Source organism: Phasianus colchicus, chromosome 5, assembly GCF_987193195.1.
Source record: "Phasianus colchicus chromosome 5, bPhaCol1.hap1.1, whole genome shotgun sequence".
In the NCBI taxonomy this organism is placed as follows: domain Eukaryota; kingdom Metazoa; phylum Chordata; class Aves; order Galliformes; family Phasianidae; genus Phasianus; species Phasianus colchicus.
The window spans coordinates 59,756,306-59,782,749 of NC_143440.1; the positions used below are offsets into that span (position 1 = coordinate 59,756,306).

At 45.6% G+C, this 26,444-nt stretch overlaps 1 long non-coding RNA gene across 1 annotated transcript; it reads right to left on the reverse strand.

Annotated features, from left to right (window-relative positions):
* Window positions 1-10,489: 10,489 nt before the first annotated feature.
* Window positions 10,490-16,625, reverse strand: LOC149917979 (uncharacterized). Its single transcript, XR_016467388.1, has 4 exons — window positions 16,521-16,625; window positions 16,365-16,434; window positions 15,484-15,714; window positions 10,490-10,593 (listed from the first exon to the last, which is right to left on the reverse strand). It is a non-coding gene; the product is annotated as an uncharacterized LOC149917979 (long non-coding RNA).
* Between the last annotated feature and the right edge of the window lie 9,819 nt (window positions 16,626-26,444).

Here is a 26,444-nt window from a genome sequence, read left to right on the forward strand (position 1 = left end):
GTCCTGAATTTGCTTTCACATAGAGGAAAGATAGAAAAAAGGAAAACATAGGAAAGTCTTGTTAGTAGAGGTTGCATTGCTGGCTCAGGTAATGGGGGAGAACCCACTGCTTTGTGTGTCTGCATTTAACAAGAAAATAAGGTAAAGATTTCTTTAAAAGATACCCAACCTGAGTCCACCACAGCTGGGAAGCACACACAAGCAATAGCTTTCACATGCTAACAAATAAAAGATCCTTGCAAAACAGATGCTGAGGTTTGTGGGGCTGGCACAGGCTCGCTGCTGGCAGGGAGTTAACTCACAGAAAACTGAAAGGTTTGGAGATGGAAGAGTATCTAGAGACCGTTTGTTCATAAACACAGCTGAAGACCAGCAACCTGCTTTCTGCCCTGCCTGAGCTGCACTGCTGGAGTCATTCCTTGCAGGGTTCCTACAAGAGAGAAGGCAGATATGCAATTCTTCTGCAGCCCACGCTCTAGAGAAATAATTAAACAGTTTTTCTTAACCTCTTGAACTTTTCATTTATTATTGCCATCCATTATGTCTACCTTCTCAAATAGCAGGATCCTGAAAGCCAGCTCCAGGGGTCAAGGGTTTATTGTTTAATGGAGATAGAACATTCTGTAAATTGCACAAAGTCACAATGTTTAGAAGAGAAGCTTCTGGTGTACTGAATCTTTTCCATTTAACAAACAGTGAGCTTTGACATATGTTCTTCCTCCATAGCAGGAAATTTGGGATAAGTGCAGTACTGGCATGGACATGTTACCAAATCCTTCCTGTAAACCAAATGACATCTGCATTCAAATAAAAACATTCCTTGCACCAAATACCAGGAAATACTAAAAGTATCACTATTCTTCTAAGGTCATGCTAAAATGAAGTTTTTGGCTTTTAGAACACAAAGTAAGTTTGTACGGGGCCAAGACGTTTTGTTCAACACACATTTGCTGTTACAAATCCCGAGAGACGTCCTTCTGGGTCAAATATGTGCATGTGTCTGTAGAATTTTGCAAGCATTTAATCTTCTTCATATGAAAAAAGAATAAATATTTTAGGAGCGTGGACTTACATTAACAAATATTCCTGTTGCCTTTGTTTTTACTAGCGCTCCGCTTTTCAAAGGCAGAAAAGGGATTTGCTTAAAACAAAGCAAACATCCTCAAAATGCGCCGTGCCAAAATAATCAAGGGAATAAATACCTGGGATTTACAAAATATGAATATTCTTCAGTAAATAAACCGAGGCGAGAGCAGGCAGGGAGAGAATGCTGCTGCAGTGATGGGGAGGGAGCGCTGAGTGTAAACACTTTCATCTCACGGATGGCAAATCAAGAACATTTAAAGAAAATAAATGTATGCAGAGCAGATTCTTCCTTCTCATGTTACTTTCGGGGGGTTTTACTGCCGATAGTTAACGCCACATAAAACCTTGCGAATATTACGCCAGCAGATGAGAAACTACAATGGCAGAAACAGCTTCCCATGGATAATTAGCATAAATATCTGCCTAAAACTGAGTAATTTGTTCACTGTACAGGATGTACTGCAGCAGTTTTATGAGCTAAAAGACACGGGGAATGTTTTGAATGACTGACATTTGAAACAGCACAGGCAGATATCGGGCACTTCTCAGGGACTGCCACACAAAAATGCCCCATCAGAGTGAATGAGTGTCTGTTCTCACCCAGCACGGGGCCAGACGTCCCGGGGGAGCTTCACCCAGGCATTTCCCTGCAGCTTCCCACTCAAAGCAACATTTCCACTTACTAGGAGGACTGGGAGGATCCAGACACTGAAAATAGAAAAGGGAAAGTGTGAAAACAAATGTGAAGAGCAAAAAAGATGAAAAAAAAATCAGTGCTTTCTGTTGTCTTCGAAATAAAACACGCGGTTTTCAAAATGGTGACCTTTTCCAAAAGCCCTTCAGAAAAGCGGGTCATTTCTTTCCTCAGAAGCCATGCTTGACAAGTGTGACTGGAGAAAGTGCCAAGGAGGACAGCCATTTCTTTGGGGACAGGTCCAGCAGTGCTCCTGACGTGCCCATCGCACCCATCTCCAGATGCTAAGAAGACTTTCTTCAGGCTTCCTTTATGCAAACCTCTCCTCCAGAGCTCAGTATAGAAGTGGTAGGGTCTGTGTTTCCAGCTTCCCCAGCCACTGCAGAGAAAAAGAGATCGGGAGGAGCAGGTTGGGTGTTAGGAAACACTTCTCAGAAAGTAGTAATGCATTGGCACAGCCGCCCAGGGAGTGGTGGGGTCACCATCCCTAGGGGTGTTCCAGAGCCATGGAGATGTGGCACTGAGGGATGGGGGCAGGGGACATGGTGGGGGTGGGTTGATGGTTGGGCTTGGGGACCTTGGAGATCTTTTCCAACCGTAATGGCTCTATTCTATGATCCTATGGTCTCCATCTTGGACCCTTCAACAAGACCTGAAGGCTTAGACTAGTTGTGCACAACAGTAATTTCTGTCTTCAACATGGTGTTATCTTCTCTTTTTGAAGATTTTATTTATTTTTAATCTTCTAGTTGCAGTTGCAGCAGTGGGAAGAGAGACTGAAAAGAGTCTCCCTGCGCCCTTCTGGAAATATCTAATGTAGGCAGTATGCTCCATGCCAATGCATGACTCCCTTGAAGATAGTTTGTAAGGACAGATAGGCAACTTTGAGGTGTGATCAAAACACAGCCCATAGGGGAGTCTGAAGAAACGGAGCTGAGCTCAGCAGTGGCTGCTTGTGAGTCCCTGTGGTGCCCCATTTCACTCAGATACCTCAAGGACCACAACACCTGTCTGTAGTTCCATTCATCTCCCAGCAAGTCTCCCATCAGCCTGGGTGCAGCTCGTTGCCATCTGCCCACATGCTTCAGTCCTGGCAGCTCAGCCAGCAGCAGGCTGCAGGGAAGCCCCTGTCCAGGATACAGTCTTGAGGTACCACCAGAGGCAATCATCTCCCTGCTGAGTTCAACCCCAGCTCCAGCTGCAGCTTTATGAGTGAGAACTTGGGGCTGCTATTCAGACCTTATATTTAGAAAAATGTGGGAAAAGAACTAGATCCATTTCAGGGTTTGTATTTTTGTTGGCAAGATATCTGGTATCATTATGGAGAGCAAACTGAGGGTTTTTCTTTCTTTTTTCCTCCCCCCCTCCCCAAACTATGCGTTTTCTTGCCAGAAATGTATAGAAGTGGGATATGATGGGGAATTTGTGGGTGAGAAGCTTGAGACAGCAGCAAACTGATTTTACTGTTATATCCTTCATGTGCACATCCATGTGGGTCCAAGCTCTGGAAGTACTCCAGGCATCATCTTCTTCCTCCTCCTGCCCCATGGCAGAACCAGCTTGACCTGGCTCGCCTCAACTGTTGGTTAATGTCCTCTTAAATCCCTCCAGTGATCGAGAGACCACATCCTCCCCAAGTATTCCCATCCTGACATTTTTAGCATCCCTGCTAGAAGCTTCCTTGAGTTTGCTCAATGATAAGTTCAGGATTGCTTTTTCTACCCATAGTGAATGTAGGGGATAGATTAATTCCTCCCTTTGCTGCTGTAAGCAACTCCAGCAGACCGCCACTAAGCAGCACAGCACAGAGCTCTTGAGGGATGTGCAGAACAAGCCGAGTTTGCTTGGCAACTTTTACCAGCAGTATGTGAGACTGAGGTGAGATTCATTTTGAAGCTGATTTTTGCAAACCCAACAGTGTAATGTAAGGATACATTCTATGCAACATATGTAGTCTGGTAAACCTACTTGAGGGTCACTATTAAAAAACTTGCAAGACATATGCATGTCCAGAAACCTACTCTTGCAGGTGGGTCAGTGGATGGCAAAGATGGAAAAACATGATGATCATGGGAAAATGATGCCTGCACTTTTCCACTCCTTAAGAAAGAACAAAATCGCAACCAAAATGCTGGGTTGTGGGCTTAAAAAGCAGAGTCCTTTGGGAAAAGCCATCTGGCCAGCGCCAACAGGGACTCATCATGTGTTGCCCACTAAGCTGTCAAGTTAAGGACTTGTCCTGCTATCGCTCAGTACTCAGAAGGTCAATGGCAGGATTTGCTTATCGCCCAGAGGCACTTTTCTCTGGTTAATTGGCACGCCTGGTGACAGGGCTGATTGATAGCCTCCCATCAGAACCTTCCACAGCAAGCCCAGAAACGACACAGAGCTCTCCCTCACCCCCACTTACCCTTTTACAGCACTTCCCATGGAAATCAGGGAGCGCACAGGATGCAGGACAGGCTGCACTCATGGGGGATGGATGGGTCATGCCACTGATGTCAAGGGAGCCTGCAGTGAGAGGAGGGTGGGAGAGCAGCCTTGATCTTATCTACACATCTGCTTGTCCACAGAGCGTGCCGTACTGCCTGGAGAAGGGGCATGTTGCCTTGCCTGGTCCTGTAATGCTGTGGCAGGGCTGGTGCAGCACCAGGGCAGTTTTTATTTCCTACAGACAACACTTTCCTCACTTTAGAACATCTCAAGTGCCTCCAGACAGCATCTTCCTGAGGAGCAGAAGTGTGTTAAGGTGGCTCTAAGTCTCAAGGCCATTTGTCCATGCCTGGTGCTTTTTTCTTCAACATGGAGAGATACTGGTACTGGAAGAAGATACCAAATTAATGTCTCTTAGCCCAGTTTTCCTACTCATGTTCCCCAGCCTGCTGAAGGACTGTCTCCTCCGGAGAGTTTGCCTTCTCCAGAGAAGTTTTCTTTCTATTGGTGATCACTGAAGAGGACCAGATGTTACCTTTTAGCTCCCTATTGGCTCTAATCTCCTTTCTTCTTTGATCCCAACTCCACTTAAAAAAAAAACACCCATATTTAAATCCTCTTGGGTGGTCTTCGGGGAAGTCTCAGCTATTTCTAACCTCTTTTTGCTTTCTCAAGGCTCATTCCATGTGGCATATTTCTGCCTCTTTGCATGGTAGGAGCAAAACAAGCCATGACCACCCGAGGGCTGAAAGCAGGTTTCTGTGGTGAGGGCTTGGTATGAGCCTTGCTTTCACGTAACACCATTCAGTGTTGGTAATCCAAACAACCCAAAGTGGTCTCCTCTGCCCTCAAAGTACCAAACATCTCATTTCTGTCTGCAGGTCTACAAACATTTTCACACTCAGAATGCTGTTTGTTGGGTAAAGCATCCGGAGCTGTGCATAGCCCCTCAGACCCATGGAGAGATCTCTCATGAGTTCATCTCCTGTGTGATTGTCCTTGCAATTACTGCTTTGTGCACAAGCCCTGTTGTCCCGAGCTCACAGCACACACATGGTGTTACTGACCAAGATTCACCATCTGTGCCGGAAAACTGCCACAAAACCAAAGACAAAGTCTTGCTTTAAGCAAACAGAAATGTCCGGGACATACCAGACTTTATGTTGGAAATCAGAGCCATATTCTTCAAAACTCTGGCCCTTTGTTCAGACGCCCTTTGGAGACCTCCCGCAAAGACCTCACTTGGACTTCCAGATGCTAGAAATTAATTTTATTTTTTAATTCTGCACCACAAATCTTTAATTTTGGAATGTGCACATTTCCTGTGCGGTCCCTGGCTCCTAGAGACTGCAAATACATATGAAATTGCAACAGACATTGATAACAAAAATTTCAGGGCAAACCAAAAACTTTTCGGAGCCTTCTCCAGATAATTTATCCTGGACTGGCAAGCCGCCGCAAACTCAATGGTGGGGAAGGAGGCTGCTTTTGATTTAGCTGATGTTTAGGTGTGAATGAGAAGGAGAGATATGCGATTAATCATAGGAAGCAGGGAGATGGTATTATTTTGATTCATACTTGACAAGTTTTCTAGGAATGCTGAACTTGAGCAGAAAGGCATGGCGGACCCAGCTGTTCAAACAGTGTGATTAATTAAACTGATTCCATGTGAAAAACAACACTGACTCTCACTCTCAAATTGCAAATCATTTTCAATATATTGGGGAATGGCCAGCCGAGTTTTATTAATTGCTTTGGAGGTGATGAATCTGGGTTGTCTACAGAGACCCACACAAGTGCGCATTCCTGAGGACGTACGTGATGATGGACTCGTTTCACAGCCGCTCGCATCGATGAGGGTTGCTTTCCCAGAGATGCTGCCATTTATACACAAGGGGGGGATGAAGCCCCGGCATACATGTGCACCGACCAGCACTCTCCTCCAATCTTGCACTGAGACACTTGCAAAATCGCAGTGCGTGCGTGCGCCTGCGCACATGGAGCCGGCGCTTGTGTTTCGACCGGCGCTAATAATAAAACATCCTCTCCCCACAGATATATGCAGCTCGTTCACCTGCCAAACCACGGCTCTCTCAAAATATCAGCAGAATGAGAGCGGGCCTTGCAGTGTATGATTTGCCCAAGACCACACAGGAAGTCTGTGGCCAAAATGGAAATCGAGCCCATCGCTCCTGGCTCTGGGGCCGCGGCCCTGCTGCAGGCTCGGGGCCATCCTGGGACCTGTCTCCAGGCAGACAGCGAGGTATGGGTTGGATGAAATCACCTTGCTTGCACTTATTTGAGCCCAGTGGGACTGCGGGATGCCCTTGCAGCAGGTGCTCAGCAGGACTCGCGCACCTCCAGGAGAGCACGCTGGGGACTCAGCCTTGCCAAAATGTCCAGCAAAATCCTGCCCTGCAGCAGAGGTTTTTGATTTATATTTTCTCCGTGAGCTTGTCTGTTTTCCTCATGCTGCTGACATGGAGAGGGATATTTGATACGTGCTGAGGGGCAGATGTTGAGCAGTGCGCAGCGGTGCTTGCAGGAGGCATGGCTGCTCTTCAGGTGTGAACCGTCTGATGGTCATAAAACGGCTAACGGGGAGTGCGGGGGAAAGAAATAGATTAATCTGCCTGGTGCTCACAGATGTGGAAAAATACCCTTGAAAGATCTCAACTGGATGTTTTTCACCACAGCTGCCAATGGTGGGAGAGTGACAGCCCAGCAGCAAGTGCGCAGACACCTTCCGACTCCATCGAACACCACGGGGCGCTGCGCACTACCCTGCAGTGACCCTGTGCTAACCAGTTTAAATGTAACATTTTAAATACCTTGCATATATACATCGGAGCCAAGATTTCCACCCGAGCCTTGCAAGGCTTGATTGCAAGCACCTGTCTGATCTTCAGAAGCGCTGAGCTCCTACTGAGGTCAATGAGAAGAATTAGAGAGGTTGGTGGTAGCCGTTCTTTCTTGCAAAGTCATGGCCATGACCTCAAAATTCTCTGCATGGGAGCCCTGTTCTGACCCCTCATGTTTGATCCCAGCAGGAGAAGTCACATACATGGAAACATGTCACAGGTACCCCATGAATGTGGAGACCATTTGGCTCCAAGCAGACATCCCCAGCAGCAGGGCAGCAGGCTGGCTCCAGCAAAATGCTGTTTTGCCCATCTTCTTCAGACAGCAGGCTGTCATTTTATCAAGCAGCCAATTTTGCCCTCTTTCCTTTCTCCCTGAAAGTAACGGGAGTCTCCATGGACCCATCTGCACTACTGGCTCAATTGGAGTTAATAAGAGTATTCTCCTTCTTCTCCATTGAGGCCACATTTTTCCCTTGGGAGAGCTGTAGGGCCATTTGCTAAATTCCCCGACATCTCAGCAGTTCCTCCTCATCAACCTGAACTTCTTAGAAATGGAGAATACTATCTTTGCTCTGTCCCTGGGCGATGTGACGCCCTTGCATTCTTGCTCGTGCTGCTCCAAACAACACATTTTCTGAGCACACTGTGTTTGTCTGAAAATACACCAGGAGGGCTGCCCAATTTGGAAATGACTTGAATTACAAAAAAAGCACAGCTGTCTTTAACAGCTCTCAAAGCTCATGCAACTAGTCTGCAATTTATTGACTAGGATTAGATGCTTATTGTCTATGACACTTTAAATACCATTACATTGAAGTTTATACAAGAAAGTCCAAGTTTTCAAACTGGAATCTTAGCAATAACAGCTGGACCATTTGTTTATGTGATAGACAGAAAAGAATGACTTCTGTAATCTGTGTATTTGGCTTCGGGATTTTCTACGACATGGGGAGACAGAAACCTACCCCATCCCTAATTGGGGATTGTTAGACGGAGCGAACACCGCTGCCTAATTCATCCCTGATGTTAAGACTGCTGCCAAAGCTGGGGTTGAATCCTTCCCTCATCCCCTCACACCTGACGGAGAAGCACTTGAAACCCTTTAGCCCACCTCTGACAGTCAGGGCTCAGTCTCCTGTCTCTCTCCCCCAGGCTGCTCACATTCCGCGTTTTGTTTCTAGCATGAAAGACTTTGTTTTAAATCATAATAGTAACCAGGCTGTAATCACATTATAGCACACATGGAGAACTCGCAAAAAGTCATGTGCTTTGGATTTGACATTCTGATTTATGGTTGTGCGCTCCAGTTACACAGCTGCAATCTCATTTTCGACAAAGATGTTTTCTATTTTTCTATTACTTTGCTTCACCCTGTCTTTATGTCGAAGAAAATGAAAGCCACCAGGTGAAGCCAGCACAAGAGGACAAATGTTTGCATGTTCTGGATCAAAACCGTGATCAAATATTTCATGCTCTACTTTCATAAACAGCTTGCTATGGGCACATGTGGAGGGGGTGTAGATTCTTAATTCTGAGCCATTTGAAGTTCAAAAAAATAAATTCCAGACTTTTATTTATTCAGAAATAAGATCAGCCTATGAAATCCACATCCCAGCCACTTGCTCACAGTGACTTCACTGAAGAGGGAAGAGGCTTGCAGAATTATTCCTTAGACATTTGAACAGGGGACCCAGTGCTGCTTGCTGCCTGCTCTGTCAAGCAAAACCCAGCTGAGGTGGCAAAGTCACGCTTTGCATAGTTAAGAGCAGATTGCAGTTATTAGCCCTTCCCTCTGTCAGTAACCCGTTCGTTTTGCATTCCTGCGATGAGTAGCAGCATTCCAGCTTAATTAAAAAAGTGAGCACTTTTGCAGTAAATTGCATTAACGCTGGAAAGGGGCCAAAGCTTATGTTTTACATGAACCTCTCTTGTCTTTAGCGGAGTAAAGAAAAGAAAATGTCATCAACATTCTTTTCACGATTTAAGCGCTGATGATCTATCTTTAGGGCTGGGGCTGGCTGAGCATTACATTGAGCACAAAACCACCACTGCATCCCTTACCAGGGGTAATTTAAGCACTGCAGACTTGAAAACCAAAAAGTACAGTGTAAAATTGTACTAAGACCATCATTTTCACTATGCATTGAGGAGAGTCTAGAAACGTATTTATAGTGGTTATGGAGCATCTGTTAAGGAGCAGAAAATGCTCATGAATTGAACCTGTGTTGGTTGGACTCTGACCTTGATTCCTCACTGCAGCGTGGCTTTCACCATAGACACTTTGGGTCAAATGTCCACTATGGATATAGACTTTTACCAACTTTGTCTGAATGCATAATTTTGCTTCCTACAGAAATTCTGCAGGGTCTAAATGGGGGAATTTTCCATCTTTAGGATGGGGCTACCTCAAGCTAACAACTAAGTGTAAAGGTAGAGATGGGACGTGGCAGACCTGAGTACTGGAATGAGGTGCTGGGTGTTAAAAATGCTCTGTGGACAAAACTGGGCACCTCTGAGGATATGGCCACATCTCTCTGTTTCTTGACAGGAAAGTCCAGAAATGTTGTGTGCGTTGAGTAAGGACTGGAAGAAACATCTCCCGTTCCTTTCCCAGCCTAGAAGTTCCCAACCCTTAGGGACTCAATGCAACCAAGTCCTGGAGCCACTTCTGCAGAACATATATTGGTGGGACATGGGAGAAGACACTTCCCTGAGCCATAGTTTGAAGGTGTCCTTGGGGACAGTTTCTGCTTTTCACAGGTTTCCAACAATCAGCAGAGCAGCAGTAATTTTGTCTCTGTGGGGAATGACAGTGTTTGACCTGCTGGGTAGTAAGAAAGTAACTGTATCAAAAACCTTATATTTTTTCAGGTTAAAAACGCAGAGTTGAAACCCCCCTCCCTGCTCTGCAGGATTTTGATGAACAAATGCAAAACCTGAGAAAAAGACAGTCATTTATTTATAAAATGTTGGTTAAATCCCATTATTCTAGCTATACTACTAACATGAATACCAGGTCTGTTGGTCATAACTCTTTCTCAAAGCGCACGTAATGGGCAGGCAAATCAAGATCAGTTGCCCCTGAGCCAAGCAGAGCAGGAGACCACCAGGACTTCTTTTTCTATGACTGCTCCTATTGATGGGATTACTGCAGATATCTTTTGGAAAGGGTATCATGAGGGTTGGGTCTCAGCCTAGTAAAGAGCAGGGAAGGTCACTGGGACTGTATAGCTTTGGTTCAAAGCAAGAAAGGATGTGTCTGGCTGTTTGCTGCTGTGTGTGCTCTCGGTGCCAGCTCCACTTCTGGCCCAGAGACCCCCAGCTGGACAGAATAAAATCAAGCAGAATGCATCAAGGAGAACAGGCACAGTATTTATTTTTCCTGCAGCGGCCCTCTGTTTCTAGTCCTAGCAGAGCCAGTCAAAACATTTTGAACCAAGAGGTTTTCCACTGGAAAATGCTATTCTTCCTGAAGTCAAGGAGGAACTTGCTCAAATGTCAATGACAGTTTTTGGTCTGGAAGAAGTCAAAACATTACAGCTTGATAGTGCAGCTTCAATTTGTGACATTTTGACTTTCATATCATAATACAATTCTATTCTATTAGAGTGCAGTATGTTGTACTACATAATCAGTTATAAAGTTTGATATAGTGTAAAAGTCAAAACAAATTTCCTCCTACAGCATAGTCTAACAAAACATCCCAGTACATCCTCTCTCAGAATTTTTATCCCAAACAGAACAGCAACTTCTAGTTTTCCATTCTAAGTGGGAATGTTTTCTCATTTTACAAGCAATGGAAACCCTGACAGGTAGAAAATTCTGCTCTTGACGAATGTTGAATAACACTTCAGGGCTTTATAATCTCATTTCTGATGGTAATAATTAAGAGGTGTCACCACAAGGCTCACAGCCACCTGTCCATCTGCACTGGAGGCATTTAGTCATCATAAGATGAGCTCTCTCCTAATTTTGTTGCTGGTGGCATGGGTATCTTCACTTGATCACTTCATCCTAGGGTTTTACTTATGTTGAATGGGGAAAAAAATACACCTTTTTTCACAAATATTTTTCATGACAAAACATTGACATCTACTTCAGGTTGAAAAAAAAATGGCACCTGTCCACCCTTCTTACAGTTATCCATATCTTGGCCTATATCCCATATTGATCAGATCTCTGCTGTCTATAGAGGAGTGGTGGATATAGGTGGATAGCTCAGATGTAGAGCTGGATGTAGCATCAGATGAAGTCTGCCCTTGATGTCTTCGGGTAATACATGGGAAATCTCCCACCATGTGCCAGCTGGGAGAAGTGCGTTGGATTCTCTGGGAGTAATGGACATCCAGCTGCACGTTAACTAGGCAGGATAAATTTGGAAGCAATTTCAAAACAATTCCTCTTCCATGTTGTTATTTTGTTTTTGTTATAAGCCTTCTTGAGAAATTCTACTCAACTGTTTTATAGTAACAGTCAGAGTGCTATTGAAGATCAAAGTGTATTGTGTTCACTGCAGTGCACATAACGATGTCCCTTCACCAGAAAGGTCTCTTTTCTAAAAAAGGCTACCAAGAAAAAAATTCTGACATCACTGAAATTCTACTATTTTCCCCAAAACTAAGTAAATAGAATCTTAAGATGAAATGATGTTTGTAATTCTTCATTTCACAGACAGCTGTTTGGCCATGCCCTTACTGAAGACAGGATTCCAAGTACAAGATAATTAAAAAAAAAAATCTTCCATGTATTTTTAAGGGGGCAATAGCTTCTGTGGAGAAATTGATAAAACCAGTTGACAGGAAGATGGGACATCTAACCCTTGCAAAGTGTAATGATTTGGGATATTTTGCATTAAGCCATCTTCCCACTTCCTTTGCCAAGGGTCACTGCAACTGCAGAGAGCATGGCCCAGAAAGATGTGACCTGTGGTTCCCCTGGGAAAATTCAGGCAGGTGAGAGTGAAACCCCGAGCAGATGAGGGAACAAGAACCCATTCCCCTTTCACCACCAAAGGACATCTCCAGCCTGCTGGGGAAAGGCTTGAGAAGTGCCATGTGCTTCATGTTGCAGAGAGTGCCAAAGTTTCCCTAGTCATCTTTAACTGCTCCAGCATTTGAATAAGGTTTTTCCATCAACTGGCATGAACTATTGGAGAAAAGATGCATCTACAACTATCACAGCAGTGCAAGACAAGGCTGGAAGCCAGAGATATTGCAGAAGGAGGATAAACATTTCTTCCTGAGGGTTCACATAAGCTCTCTGCCACGAGCAAAGAGCTTGTGGAGCTGCTAAAGTCCATACCTTGCAAAGAGACCCTAGAAAAGAGATTATGTTTTCACATTGTTTCCCAGATTAATTTCAATGTCAACTTAAAAGGCTTTTAAGGTTTTTATTTCAAGCGGAAGTATTAACTGGAACTGCCAGGGGCAGTTAGCTTGAGAAAAGCAATACCATGCATCTTAAACAGAGTAGAAATTTTTATGACCCAAATTCTTCGTTTATTGTACACAGATGGTGGAAGAAGGCTGCTGTCTCCAGTGCCCAGCAATGCAGCAGGCCTGGCCACACTCTTCTGCAGACAAATGGTGCCTGCTCAGAGCTTTCTTAACATAAAATGATGTTTTCTGTCATTCCTTCTCCATAGAGCAATCTAAAGCATTCACAGGGCAGAGACTGATTTGTAGAGATGGTGAAACCCATCAAAATCCATCCATACTTCAGACTGAAAGCACAGTGACATGCAGCACTGTGCATCTCCCTTCCGAGCATGAACGTTGGCTTATGCTGCCTGTGTCTGAAAGGCATAAGTCTGTGTAAGCACTCACATAACCTGAGATGAAACTGTACCCTGTGCCCATGTTTGCTCATCCTTCCAACATCCCTTGTGTATCAAAATTCTGCTGCTCGCTGGCAATCAATGACTTACACAACTGATGCCAAATACCTGTGCAGGGTATGCTGGTGTTGAGAAACCAATACATGCATGCATTAAAAGCACAGAGAGAGTCTGCCCCCCACAGAAAGCAGAAGGAGGTAGAGCTTACAGTATCAATTACTAAACTGGCCAATGCATTAACCTCATCTTGTGGTTACATAGCTTTTGGCAATTCTCTCCTCCATCACCCTACTTTCCCTTCACAGCTGTCAGCTCCTTCAGAGTCCATCTCTCACTGCATGCAGTGCTGAGCAAAACAGGTTATAAGCTGCAGCCCTCAGTCCCTGTAGAGGAGGGAACAATATGGAAGAAGGTGGCCATGGAGGGAAAGATAAGAATCAATAAATTCCTTCAAAGCATTGTCACAGGAAAGAATCTTTGTCCTCGATAAAAAGCAAAAATGGAGAAGATTACAGCCAAATCAGCTCCTGGGAGAGAAAATGCATGTATTGCACAGGAAGGGATCAGGAAAGATCAAGTTTTGTTCTAGATACTTGGGCCATGAAGAAGAAAAAAATATGTCAGTTGAAGATGACTACTTGGAAGTAGTCCATACCCCATCCATCACTGGAAGAGTGAATCCTAACTGTTATTCTCTGTTTGTTGAGAGAAAACTTCTGCTTTAGCACAGATCTACTGATCTCTACAGAGTCAGTGAGCAAGGCCCACTGTGAAGCATCTTGGTGTTAGGGTGGTCAGCCCTGGCTGAGACCAGGCACCAAAGCTTTAGAGAAAGGCAAAAAACAAAGGCAGGATTGCACAAGGAGAGGGAGAAGAGCTATGGTGGGGAAATAATGCCCATCCCCTGCAAGAGCCAGGAAGTTCCAAAGCCTGTAATTAATTTAATGTCCTGTAAATACTGCATGACAAACACAGGGATCAGCTGTCCTTCTAAAACCTTCTTGGAAATTCCAGCAAGTCCAGCACCTAACACATTATACCACAAGTTTTCATTTCTTTTTCTAAGGCTGTGCCTACTGGTGTGATGCAACAGCTCTGGGCTCCTCATTCCCTGAGTCTGCTGAGGGGTCCAGAGACCCACAGTTCTAAGGGTCACACCCCTCCTGATTGCCAGCTCAAATGTGGCGGGCATGACCAACACTTCAGCTGCTTTTATGATGGTTGTCCGTAGTCAGTCCACAATGAGACAACACATCCATCTCTCCCTTCTTCTACATTTCCAAACCACTGGTGTCCACCTGGTCAGATGGGTCTAGCTCACACTTGCCCTTGCATTTATGCAGCCAAGTGTCTATCAGTCTACAAAATTACTTTATTTTTCTGCTGTTTTTCTCAGAATTAGCAATACTGCCCACCGCTGCGTTACCTGAATTTTGCACTGGTACTGTATATGCCCTGGCAGTCATGTCCTACAGCAAGTCTCCAGGAAGCACAACAATTTTTTCTTTAACCTCTTACTCCAGCAGTGGTACAAACTTTTGCTATTGTAACTCTGCATCCACATCCCTGTGCCTTTTTTATTCAAACCCATTATTAAACTGCTTAGGGTCAGGTTTGGATCATTCCCCTTGTAAAAGAAGTCAGTTATTAAATATCTATGATTATATACTACATTAGAGCAACACAATCTGTCTTTAACAAAACCACATGGGACTTTCCCCATCTGCCACTTTGCTGCTCACTCTTGCACCTAACTCCTTTCTCAGACCTTCCAAAGAAATTAGGTCAGCTAATGGGCATGCAGTAGCCACAAGCATCCTGCTCTCCTTACTTCACTTGTGTGAATTTAGCCACTAGTTTTTCTCTTCTCCAGTCCCAGGACAGTGGCCCACAGTTGACAGATTCATTATCCTTCCTTGCTGCTAGAGATGCAGTTTCATGTGCTGGTGCTTTTAATACCTCCACTGTTACCCGTTCATTTAAACACCCGTTATTCCTGAGTTCAGTGCGGGGGTAAGCAGGCAAAATTCTCCAGCTTGCATTATACAGGTCACAGTAGATGATCTAATGATCCCTTTGGCCTTAAGGACTACAAATGTTAAAAGCATTATATGGCACATCCTTTAAAAAGCTCAATATTTTTGGCAATGTCCCCTTTCTTAATGTGATCTTATCAGCCCTCACAAGCTGAACATTGTTGAAATTTATTGGTTACTTAACATGAACGGGGGACATCAAGAAATGCTCTGGGGAGTGTTGTGGATGATTCATAAGTGGGAAACCTTCCTCCCCAAGCAGTACTGAACCCTGTCTGCACAGGATGTGAGAGAAGAGAAGCACCATGCAAAGACACCAGGAGCCAAGCTCAGAATAAACAAAAGGAGGTATTTCCCCCACGGTGGGAAATGGACCAGTGCAAACCTTTGCCAAGGGTTATCATGGATGTGAAGTTTACTTGGGGTCCCGGGGAGACAGGAGCAATGCAACTGGCTCGTTAAATAGGTGAGTCACAACAGGCCAGGGAAATCCTCCAAGCTGGAGGTGGTAGAGGAGGCACTATATGTACTTACCCTGTTGTGTCTTTTTCCTGTTGGATACAGATTCTGGAATGGATGGAGCCAGTTCAGATGTTCATAGTCCACTGCCTGAAATGTTGCCCTGTAGCTGAGCTGGAAAACCAAGGCCTCTTCAACCACATTCCCAATGATGATCTTACACCAAGACGAGGGACTGTTCATCTACCAACCCTTACATCTGCAGGAATTCTTCTGAACCTGGTCACCTTCCCGGAGCACAGCCTGCTGGGGAGAGAAATTGCCATTGTATAATTTCACTATTAACACTGGTGCAGGACGTCAGAACATAGATGGCATTTTCCAAGGAGAATGCTAATAAATGGTTTTTATAGATATATTTTTATCTTGCCATATATATATTAGAAAAGGAAGGCGGAAAACAGAACACTTTTCATCAAAAGAGGTATTTTTCAATATTTGATGTTCAAAGAGTACTTTGCCATTTCAAAAAAAAAAAAAAATTTGAAAACAGCTTTTTGTTCAGAAAAACAGAAAAGCAAAAAAAAATAACAAAAATAGATTAACTGCATTTTGTTTTAAAACGAACTCTACTGATCTAATTCCAGATGGATAATTATATTCTGACTGATTATTGTAGGACTGAAGTTCCAGTCGGGTAGAACATTCTTTCTATTGGAAAGCATTATGTGATGCTGGTTTCCATTAGGGAGGCAACCCTGAGAAGGCTGCATTGCAGTCTTCACTTGCTCCCAAAATCCACTCCGAGAGACATGCAGGAAAGTGGTTGGGCGTTGTTTTTAAAATTGATTAAAGATTCTGGGAAAGAAAATGTTTTCTTTACAGGTCACGTTGCAATTTCACCTTGCATAAAATTTCCCTGAGGAGCAAATTTTGAAATCTTTATTATTTCCTACCTGGGCAAAAACTGTCACAGGCTTACATCAGAAATGACTTCTTTTTTTCCCTCTTTACTTACACAAATTTCTGTCAATGGAAAAACAAAGTGAAAACTACAAGATTTGGCTGTATGATTTCAAGAATATTATAGATCAATAGCTATGTAAACATACAAGCACAAGCTCTTTGTTAAAGGTGTGTTTATGAACTGTTTTTCTTAAATCAATCATTCTGGCCCAGAAGGATGTGTATATTATGAAAAGCTTCACAGCTTTCATTTGCTTGTAGTTTTCAATGCTGGAAAATGAAAAAGAGAGGAAAAAAGTAAAACAGTGATTTTTTTTTCATCATGAAAACAAAATATGTGTTTAAAAGTTTACTTTTCTCTTTCAAGAGCAAGCCATTTCAAAATGTTTTATTTGTGTATTTCAAAGAACTCTGTTTTCATCAAAATAACTTCTTATTAGGGATTGAAACCCAGCTATTTGTAATCATAAGCAGAGCATGATCCATTATACTGTGCATTATAGATAAGTCTTAGAAAGCAAACAGTGGCTGTGGAGGACCCCATCAGGCACTGAAAGGAGTAACCATATGCAAACCTACTCGAGAATTTGCATCAACCTGTAATGAACTTCCATGGAATCATAGAATTAAGGTTGGAAAAGACCAAACACTAACCCATCACCACCATGCCCATTTCAAATATGATACATGACCATTGTGTGGCCCATTATGGGTTGTGATCAGTGCCTTGGGGGAAGCTCGGTGATTTGACTCTTTCTCTTGAGACATGACATTACCTGGTGTAGGGATCCTGCTTTTGCAGGGGGGTTGGACTCGATGATCTCTGGAGGTCCCTTCCAACCCCTACGATTCTGTGATTCTGTGATTCTGTGACAGTGTTGGAGGTGAAAGGAACTTGGCAGAAATCCTCATGGCAGGTCTTCTGGAATTGTTAAAACACCAGAGACCTTGAAATCACTGCAGATGCCTCTAGACCTACTATTTCATTACTTTCCAGTGGGCGAGTGTTGCTCTGTCAACAAAAAGCTTCACAGCTCTGTTGCAGGGCATCCTCAGCTTCCAGTGAAGAAACAAATGCACCATGGCATGCCACTAGAAAATGGGTTCATCAGGCAGTCAGGACTCAAACAGTGCACTAAGAAGCTACAGCACTGAGAAGGTACAAATTGAAATGGTTCTTTCCTCCCTTCTGCTCCCCAAATAGTTTCAATGCCATATCCCCCATACCTAATGTCCCCATAATGCCCTTTTGGGTGATGATGGTGCTTTGCAAGAGCTGCCTCCTTAGACAGCCCGACGTCCAAGGAGAGATGTGTTAGTGCTCACACTTAACATACTTGCTGAGAAGGTATTTTTCATTGGAGCTCTCTGAAGGACTCTATAATGGTAGAAACACAATGAGCAGATGGGTGCAGAAGTTTCCTAAAATCCCAAAGGTCAACTTCAAAGGAGAAATCCATTTTCCAGTGCCAGCACCCACTTTTCCATTTGCCAAAACCTGCTGCCTACTGCCCAAACAAGAGGTTGACAGAAGACCAGATATACCCCACCAATTTCCAGAAAGCACTACAAGATAGAGGATGTTTGACCTTCACACTTCTCTTGGAGTGATCCCCAGAGAGGAGAGCTCAGCGCTGCCCTCCGCTCCCTGTGAGGAGCAGCAGCCGCCATGACACCTGCCTACAGCCTGCTCTGCTCTGGGCCCAACAAACCCAAGACTTCGTCCACCCCTCACACACCACGCCCTTCAGACTTCCCCATCCTCAAAGCCCTCCTTTGGCTGCTCTCTGGCAGCTTTCTGTCTTCTGATACTGTGGTACACCCAGTGCTGGAGGTGAGGCCGCACAGTGCACAGTGCAGAGCAGAGGACAGCCCGTCCCTCGCCCACTGGCAGTGCTTTGCCCCAGGGCTCAGCTGGTGTAACAACATTCACACCAACACTGGGAGCAGTGACTTCCTCACTGGCTGTGCTTTCCCAGCTCCAGCACACATCTGCAATCACCAGAGCATCCCATGGCCCCTGTCCGAACCAGGGCCCCTTGGCACCAGGCACGGCGTGGAGACATGCAAAGACATGGTTTCCTGCCTCGGAGAAATTCCCTCCCCAGAAACCAGAGCCTGTAGAGTAAAACACAGCTGCAAATGGCACTTGGAGCCTCGGGAGGCCAGGCTTTAAGAATAAGCAGGCACCTTGGGCTGGGAAGGTCCGAGTACATTTTTGCAGCTATGTAAACAACAGTAAACTGCTCCTTTTGGCCGGGCTGGAAACTGATGGCATAACAGGAAATTCTGGTGGATGATTTTCTTTTTTGGAAACCACATGAAAGTTAACCAAACTTTCCCAAAACAGATGAAAGATTGTGACCAGAAGCAATCGGAGGATGAAGCAGAAGTTTTAAAGGTGGTTGTAATCCAGCCCAACCCTGGGTATGGCCATGCCAGCAGGTTCCTGTTGGGGAAAACAAGCTACTGCTCGTCAGCTGCTCTGGGATACGACCTCTCTACCAGCTTGTGTCCACAGTGAGATGACACATCCCAAAGTGGGTTACCAGAAAGGAAAGACAGATGTCCTGAGGTGAAGATGGCAGAGCAGTCAGCACCTGCCCTGCCTTAGCTCTCTACAGCCCTGGTGAGATTATCTCTATAGGACTTGTGGGCCTGGGGAGCAGAGAAGTGTTGAGGCTTTGGGGAACATACGTTGGTCTTCTTCTATAGCCAGAGGATTTTTAAGGTGACTCAAAAGCAAGCCCCCAAAACAGCTGCTTTGGCAAGTCAAGACGATTCAGTAGGTTACTTCATTAATCTTCACCGTGCACGAAAGCCATTGGTATCTGCTCAGCCTCGAGCTCAGCGCTGAGCGTGCTGGTGGCTCTTGGCCCAGTTAGAGAATCAGTGAGAAAAAAAAAAGCCCCAAAAATAAAAATAAAAAACCTCTTCCTTCAAAACCAACAGTGCCCGGCCAAGAGGCTTCCACACACAAGCGGCTTCTGAAACATGAACCAACCACAGCGGTCTCAGCTCTTCCCACAGCACAAGTGCGTGGGCTCAGCTGGAAGCCCTGCTGGAGCAGAGGCCCTGCCTGCTGAACGCCAGCCAGCAGGCAGAGCAGCCCGGCATTAGGCCCTGGGAAGGAGGCACACCGGGTCTTCCAGGCCACTTCCCAGAGCCCTGTTCCTTCATATGGGGTCAGGGTGGGCAGGGAAAGGGAAGGGCTGCCCCTGGGAAGGGAGCAGCCATCACAGCTGTGAGCGAGGACATCCTCTCCAGCTGCAGAGACCCTTGGACCCAGAAGTTTCCATGGGTCAGGACTTTGCAGGCTGTTCTGCAGTGTTTGTTTGGGTTGGCTTGTGAGTATCCTTCTGCATGTGTTTATTGGGGCGGACGCATCACTGCAGGGCTGGAGATGTGCCCTAGGTGTCTCTGTCCCAGAGGTAACTTGCCACTAGGAAGCAGGGGTCCCAGTGATGCATTCACATTTAATCAGCATCGAGTGCTGTCTTAAATGAATCCAGGCACAACCCTGGAAACTTTCTCTTGAGGAGCAGATACCATCTCCAAAGTGCAATATTCAGCAAGCTAAAGTGAATGGTCTAGGCTGGGTTGTAAGACATGAGCTAACTGCCAGCTTCTATTTCCATCTGTGAGCTCATTGGAGCCAAAATCAATAAATCATCATCATTGCCACCAAGAATTCGGTTTTATTGGATGATAATATATTTCCTACTGGTGAGACCATGTACCAGCATCTGGAAGAGGAACAAATGACTATTTACATTGCAGAGCAGGGAAGACAGAGGAAAGAAATAAGTAAACACATCACATATGTTATATGGAGATTACTGTGGGGTTAGTCTCAGTTATGACATCTATCTCGGAGGGGAGGGGAAGGGAAAGGTGACTCATAAATGTCCCAATACTAAGTGAATTATTCCATCACTTCACTCCCCTGTATCTCTCATGTACACAGATCCTTCTCCCCTCCTATGCAAGCACGACACATGGACCAAATGTGCAATTGCCTGGTTTTCAGATGACGGCAGAGGCTTTGCTAAAGCACAAGGCTGTTGCACAACACTTGCGACCCCCACAACAGGGAAGCTAAGTGCATTTTATTGTTCCCTTGAGGTGTAAGGGAGTGTTTAGAGGGGAGGATCCTCCTGCCTTCAGTAGACCCTTGTTCTCAACTCATGGAGAAGAGCTGCCCCTGCAGTAGTACTGCAGAGTGGAGGTCTGATGAAGAGCCATCAAGGAAATAGCTTTAGAGCCAACAAGCGGATGGCTTCAAAGCCACCAGGACTGCAGAGGGCATTTCTACTCACTATATGATTCAGGTCTCCAGATTAATCCTTCTCCTCCAGCAGAATGAGATTTCTCATCTGCTGTCAGCAATGTGCCACCCCAGGCACATCAGGTAGCAGTGAGCAAAGTGAGCAGTGCTGCTGTGCAGAAACTGAGCAGTTTCTTGATGAAGTTGTCTATGCTGAAGACTTCCCTGAGATGGTGACTTTTCCTTCGATGAAAACTGTCCTTTCAAAGAGCTCATTTCAAAAAAGCTCCTCTTCCTTTTTGCCCCCCATCCCTTTTTAATGCAATATTTTCCTCTTATTCCCATGGGACAGCCCCATGTGCATCCCTGAGCTCTCCAAACCTCAGCCAAATGCCCTGAGGAGGACCAGGAGCATTACTGAGGGCAGCACTTGCTGCTCAATCCTTGCTACATCAGTGCCATTTCAGTTCCTGCCTCCCCTGCTTCTGACCATTTGGTCTTGGCCTCCTCAACAGGCTTTCATCACCCAATTAGAAACAGAGCAACCTCCTGCTACTTAGTTATATTTGGCAAGGCGAGAGCACACACAGAAATAATCTATAGTGCTCTCCCTGGATCAGCACGTGCTTTGGAGGAGAGGTTTGGCAGCCTGGCCCTCCAGCCATGTTCCCCTTCTGCGTGTGAGCGGTCACTGCTGATCAGCAGCTTGCTGGGTCATTAAGTGCAACAGCAACGCCCATGCTTGTCTTTCCAGCAGGGCCGCCTGTCCAGAACAGACACCAGCTCTCCCACAGAGCTTGGTTGACAAAGTTCTGCAGGAGAGCTGATCTCATCCCCATCCCATAGTGCTGCTTGGAGCTCCCTTCCTTAAGCCCATCATGCGAAACTGGGGCTGGTAAGCGATGCACATCCCACCACGCAAGGCACTGAGATGGGGAAGAAAAGGAGTGTGTTTTTTTTTTTTCCTGAAGGTCTCAGTTGCCCCTTATGAAAGACATCCCCAAAGGTTGCTATCCCAGCATTTGAACACCTCAGGCTTCTGAGAGTAGGTGCTTAGTTTAGTTTCATTTGTCTGGTGTAACTGCTTCTGTCTCTGGAGAGAGACAAAGAGAGCACTGAGGAACAGCAGCACCAGGCTGGACTTCCTTCAGTGTAACACCAATCTGATGCTTTAAATCTGAAATTCAGCATGGGTTGGCACAAGTTCCATAGCCACATCAGGTGCACAGCTGAGCACACTGAGCACTGGGGAAAAGGAAAACCCTGCAGCAGCAGCAATTATAGAAACTTCCAGAGAAAGGAGAACACAAGGCTCCAGGGACTATTTCAACCTTTGGGGCTGTAGGAGAGCAAGCAGTAAAACAACAGACCTGGAAATAACTCTTAGTGAGTTTAAGCAAGTCTTGGGGAGTGCACCAGCTGCAGCACCTGATGGGCACAATGCATCGGGCACTGTGTGTGTCTTGGGAGCAGCCAAGAGCTGTTGAAGAGGGCTTTCTGAAATGTGGGTACTACACCTTTTTAGGCACCTATGACTCCTTCTTGACCTCATTCCCAAAGGAAACAGGATTTATGAAGTTGTTGTGTGCAGGTGTATATGCATGATAGCTATCCATTGCAAGTAGTTTTTAACCTCTAGGTGATTTCAGGCTAATCTGGCAGATGAGTAGCACTCTCAAAGAGAATGTAGTGTCTGTAAGTTTTATGGAAATAGCTAGAGGAGATAGCCCTTATTTCTGACCTCAGGGAGGAAAAGGCTCAGCCCTTAAGAGACCTCAGAGAGTCTACACTATCACTGCCCACAGAGCCATTCACTCTGTGACTCTTCTCCTTTCCAGACCCACCTGGTAGGGACAGCAACGAGGGGGCACACATGGAGAGAACAACAGCATTGTATGTTAATGAAGTTTGGTAATAATGGTTTTATTTATAAGTGCCCCCACCCCTGCTGAATCGCTCAGGGCTCTGCACAACAACCACAAAAACAATTGCTCATTAATTAAAACCACACTAACCTCCCCAAGATTGCAAACAGATGGATGAATACATCATATGATATAATATCTCAGGAACTGAGGATGGGAAGGGACCACCTGTGCCAGCCAGCCTGAGCATTAGCCCACACCTCCCTGGATGTTGCCTTAACAGCTCTCTCCACTGCACCAGCAAATACCAGGAGCTCTGTGCCACTGGCTGTGGTATGTCCCTGTGGAAATGATCCCTAGATGGGCTGATGGTTGGACTAGGTGATCTTAGTGACCCTTTCCAGCCTTAATTGTTCCATGATTTGAACCCTAAAGCCTCGCAGTAGCCTGTAAATGTGCAGACGCTGTTGGAGGTACAGTACCCCTTTCTCCCTTATATGCTCATTGTACAACAAGGACAATGGATTCAACAAACCCTTTCCCAGCCCTCCAGTGCTGCACATGTTTTTCATCTGAGCATCTCTAACCCACTGCAGGCACAATGATTTACCTCCAGATCATCTCTACTAACGAAGGAAGACATTGTTCAGTCCATCCACCCTGATAAATCTGGGAGCTGGGCTGAGCTGAGCTGGGATCCATCGTTTGTGATTTAATCAAGAGGTAACAATGGCATAAGAAAAATGACTTTAATAAATCCATCATCCCCAATGTCCATGGGCTTCACTTCTGCCCCTCGAGCCTGGCACCTGAGCAGCACCAGGGACGGACTGAGTTTTCCTCCTGCCTTTCTCGACTGCACCTCATGAATTGCAGACCTTATTTTCAAAACTGTTCCTGCAGCTGTGCCCTGGGGGCCTGCGAGAGGCTGCCAATGTTTTCAGAAAGGTGAGGATGGGCTGAGCCGGCACTCCTGACTCACGGAGGCAGCTGGCAGCTCTCCCCAGCCAGCTGGAGGGTGGGAACAGCGCGCTGTAGGATGGGGACGCAGGGTGTGGGCTGAGCGGCAGCCGGGGAGCTGCTCTATTTGGGAGGAAGCTGCAGGGCCGCCAACTCAGCCTCGTGGCTCCCAGATGTAGCAAGTGCCAGCCATGCATCTAGGAGAAGATGCCTCTTCTGCATAGGTTTAGGCATTCTCCTCTCTGCAGCCCACTCGTCCCTTTCCCATTCTTTTATAGATCAGGTTAGTGTGTGTGGTGGAGGGAATGAACTTGGGAGTCTCTGAGAGAGAAACTGTGTATGCCACCTTGGACATCTGGAACAGACTGCCCTTGGCATGCCTTTTTATGGGATTGACCTTAGTTTCATCTCAGTCCTTGTGGGAACACACCGCGTGCTTTGCCCGGGATGAAGGATTTCTTTTTTGTCAAGTATACATACATACATATATATATATATATATATGCCCCGGGCGTGCAGTCTGTTTCCCAGCACTGCATCCTTCTCTCCACAAGCCTCCCTTGGAGGAGGACCCAATGTCCCCAGCCCCAGCTAGAGACCAGGGGAGGTGGCCACAAGCTGACACACAGCCCAACTGAGAGGCTGCTGGAGATGCTGGGGATACATGCCTGAAAAACAGAGGTCAGAGTCTGGCCCTGGTTTGTTAATTCTTGTTACTCCGATGACACACACAGCACTGTGTGGCCACGACACAGCTGGGGAGCTGCTGTCTTATCAGCTCTCACTCCTGGAAGGCTCCTCCATCTCTTCTCAAAGACTGACTTTCCGACACAATGCAGAGATCCACGCAACCTCTGAGAAGCCAGTGGCCTATCTCAGGTCTGGATTTGTCCCCTCAGGAAATTACTGTGGGCCCTGACTGATCTCCAGTGGACCCATCCAAAAAAGAATAATACAGCTTTTCTGCAGACAACTCTATCTTTGCTGCATACCAATCCCGTGACAAACCAGTTGGCACACGAATGCAAGCACGAAAGCAATTTGGCTTCCCTCCTTCTTATGTTGACAGCTTTAAAGCCGCTCTCTTTAAACTCACCTCCCGTAGGTGGTTCGGCAGCAGAGCCAAAGGCTGTGATTACACTTCCAGAATGTTTGTTAGCTGCAGGTCCCCAGGCACTGAGTTCTGGAAAATATTTTTCAAGCAATGTCCTCAGGGTCAGAGGCAGGTTCTCTGGCTTGTTCCTGGCTGACTTCACACTGGGGTATGCGTGCTGCAGCCAATGTGTTTTTTAGGACTCATAGGCAGACAGACAGATCTGATAGCCTGAGTTGCCGTTCACTTAGATCTCTGCCTGCACCTAGCAGGATTTACCCTTTTTTGTGTTGGGGTAGTGGGATTTGATCCCCACACAGTGTCTGAGAACAAAGCAATCAGAGGAGCTCTCCAGGCCAATCAGATAAGATGAACACATCTTTCTGAATTTTATTACTAGGAAAGCATTGGTCTGACCCTGCCTGGATGACGATGGCACCATGAAGTGCTGCAGCTGCCAAGCAGGAAACTCACAGCATCACTGGTCCAGGTCATCCATTTCCTTGCATAAGAAAATCCCCAACAAAGCAGAACCTCCAGCCAAGCCCTATCCCCATACCCATCAAGAGGTTTGCTCCAGTTAGATATTTGCATCTCTTAAAGCAACTAGGAGCTCAGTCTTGTGCCATTTTAGGGCCTACCAATAGAATGTAGTGCTCAGCCTCCATTACAGGACATAACTGCTCTTGGGTGAGAAGGAGGTTTATGATGTGGTGGCCCAACACAGGCTCACAATGAGAGTCAAGGGGTCATCCTTTGGTTAGAGTTTGGCATTCACATACTTTAGAATTATAAGAATCATAGACAATCATTAAGGTTGGAAAAGACCACTAAGTTCGTCTAGTCCAACCATTTAGGGCACTGTCATATTCCTGCCATGCTCAAACCTGTCACTGAAGTAAAAACTGAAGTTAAAGCTGTGTTTGCAGCTGAAACCTTGTGTTCCCAGTGGAGGAAGGCAAAATGGGGGGATGGTTTACTTTATAAATTAGGAAAAAAGGTGAGGACATGGCAGAGCAGAAAGTGGCCAAGCAGTGGCAGAGGTCCATGGCTCCTGTTCCCACAGGGACAAGGGGCTGTTCTGTGACATCTGAAGATGGCACATTCAAGATTAATAAAAAGATACACTTTTCTACCCAATGCATGCAGCTAAACTGTTGATTTCCCAGCCTTGAAACTAAGCAGTGTCTCATTTTACATACACCACCCAATGAGTCTCAATGCTGCCTCCCAAGATTTAAGTCATATCACTGGTGACGCTGGAGAAGGGAATGAGAAAAAGGAAACAGGCTGACATATCCGACCCGCTGAAATCACAGTCAAGAAAGCTTAGCTAAGAAGCTGATTTAAAGCCGAACAGCTCTGCCAGCAGCACGTCATTTTGGTTGGGCTGCTACAAGACCACTGCACCTTTATGAGCTGCAGCTGACAGAAGTCCACCTACTCTTTGTTATGGGTACAAGGCCAAAGGAGAGACCTTGCCATTGGATTCACTGCCATTCAATCGTTAGTGCAAGGAATCTAACACAGAGTGTAGAGTCCAGTGGGATAAAAGAAGGTCATGCAGTCTCAGCTATTTGGGATCAAGTCTTTTGGTTTCTCCTTTGCAATGCTGAAACCCATGTATGGAAAAACCCAGCTTCTTATTTCTCTCCTCTTCCAGTTCTTAACACAAATGAAATACAGATATTTTTATGCTGTTTTATTTGGTCAATTTTGTTCATGTTGTGCAAAATGGAGCAGAATCTTCTCAGTAAGAACAGAATTTCCTTGGGTCACAACAGCAAAACAGTGCATATATTCTGCATTTTGCAGTCTGGTCCTACCAAAGCCAGCTCTCTGGCCATATCTATTTAAACTCTGGCATTCTTTCCTCTACAAAATA